Genomic DNA, 2,500 nt, shown 5'->3' on the forward strand with positions numbered 1-2,500 from the left:
CTATATGAAAATTATTTAGTATTTATATGAAAATTTTTAACTTGTATGAATTCATTAACTTAGTATCTATATGAAAATTATTTAGTATTTATATGAAAATTATTTACTTGTATGAATTCATAAACTTAGTATCTATATGAAAATTATTTAGTATTTATATGAAAATTTTTAACTTGTATGAATTCATAAACTTAGTATCTATATGAAAATTATTTAGTATTTATATGAAAATTTTTAACTTGTATGAATTCATTAACTTAGTATCTATATGAAAATTATTTAGTATTTATATGAAAATTTTTAACTTGTATGAATTCATTAACTTAGTATCTATATGAAAATTATTTAGTATTTATATGAAAATTTTTAACTTGTATGAATTCATTAACTTAGTATCTATATGAAAATTATTTAGTATTTATATGAAAATTTTTAACTTGTATGAATTCATTAACTTAGTATCTATATGAAAATTATTTAGTATTTATATGAAAATTATTTACTTGTATGAATTCATAAACTTAGTATCTATATGAAAATTATTTAGTATTTATATGAAAATTTTTAACTTGTATGAATTCATTAACTTAGTATCTATATGAAAATTATTTAGTATTTATATGAAAATTTTTAACTTGTATGAATTCATTAACTTAGTATTTATATGAAAATTATTTAGTATTTATATGAAAATTTTTAACTTGTTTGAATTCATTAACTTAGTATCTATATGAAAATTATTTAGTATTTATATGAAAATTATTTACTTGTATGAATTCATAAACTTAGTATCTATATGAAAATTATTTAGTATTTATATGAAATTTTTTTACTTGTATGAACGTGGTTTCGGCGTTTTGGCTCTTTATATGTGGTTTCGGCTCTTCGCAAATAGGGACAGTAGGAATCTCCTGAATTCCTTTTTGCGCGTCACTAATAAGATGACGATGCATTTGGCTACGTAAATAAAATCATTTTTATGCCCGCCGTTTAACCAAATTTAGTTTTTTTTATATGCAAATATACGTGGTTTCGGCGTTTTGGCTCTTTATATGGGGTTTCGGCTCTTCGCAAATAGGGACAGTAGGAATCTCCTGAATTCCTTTTTGCGCGTCACTAATAAGATGACGATGCATTTGGCTACGTAAATAAAATCATTTTTATGCCCGCCGTTTAACCAAATTTAGTTTTTTTTATATGCAAATATACGTTTTTTCGGCCTTTTGGCTCTTTATATGTGGTTTCGGCTCTTCGCAAATAGGGACAGTAGGAATCTCCTGAATTCCTTCATGCGCGTCACTAATAAGATGACGATGCATTTGGCTACGTAAATAAAATCATTTTTATGCCCGCCGTTTAACCAAATTTAGTTTTTTTTATATGCAAATATACGTTTTTTCGGCCTTTTGGCTCTTTATATGTGGTTTCGGCTCTTCGCAAATAGGGACAGTAGGAATCTCCTGAATTCCTTTTTGCGCGTCACTAATAAGATGACGATGCATTTGGCTACGTAAATAAAATCATTTTTATGCCCGCCGTTTAACCAAATTTAGTTTTTTTTATATGCAAATATACGTTTTTTCGGCCTTTTGGCTCTTTATATGTGGTTTCGGCTCTTCGCAAATAGGGACAGAGGAATCTCCTGAATTCCTTTTTGCGCGTCACTAATAAGATGACGATGCATTTGGCTACGTAAATAAAATCATTTTTATGCCCGCCGTTTAACCAAATTTAGTTTTTTTTATATGCAAATATACGTTTTTTCGGCCTTTTGGCTCTTTATATGTGGTTTCGGCTCTTCGCAAATAGGGACAGTAGGAATCTCCTGAATTCCTTTTTGCGCGTCACTAATAAGATGACGATGCATTTGGCTACGTAAATAAAATCATTTTTATGCCCGCCGTTTAACCAAATTTAGTTTTTTTTATATGCAAATATACGTTTTTTCGGCCTTTTGGCTCTTTATATGTGGTTTCGGCTCTTCGCAAATAGGGACAGAGGAATCTACTGAATTCCTTCATGCGCGTCACTAATAAGATGACGATGCATTTGGCTACGTAAATATAATCATTTTTATATCCGCCGTTTAACCAAACATAGTTTTTATGTTATACAATGTACCATTATATTAATTTTTGTATATTTCAATTGCTTTTCAGTATATTGTAAAAGTCGTTTGATAACTTTGCGTTCAAAGCTGTATCTTTATGTTAAGGTTCTCTCTAACAACTATTCAATATACCATTATATATTAATTTTTGTATATTTCAATTGTTTTTCAGTATATTGTAATAGTCGTTTGATAACAATCTATAACACTACCTTATGTTCTCAATGAATATTGAGAAATAAAGTACTTTGCGTTCAAAAATCTGTATCTTTATGTTAAGGTTCTCTCTAACAACTATTCAATATACCATTATATATTAATTTTTGTATATTTCAATTGTTTTTCAGTATATTGTAATAGTCGTTTGATAACAATCTATAACACTACCTT

Source organism: Zeugodacus cucurbitae, unplaced genomic scaffold (genome assembly GCF_028554725.1).
Source record: "Zeugodacus cucurbitae isolate PBARC_wt_2022May unplaced genomic scaffold, idZeuCucr1.2 ctg00000090.1, whole genome shotgun sequence".
NCBI classification, from domain to species: Eukaryota; Metazoa; Arthropoda; class Insecta; order Diptera; family Tephritidae; genus Zeugodacus; species Zeugodacus cucurbitae.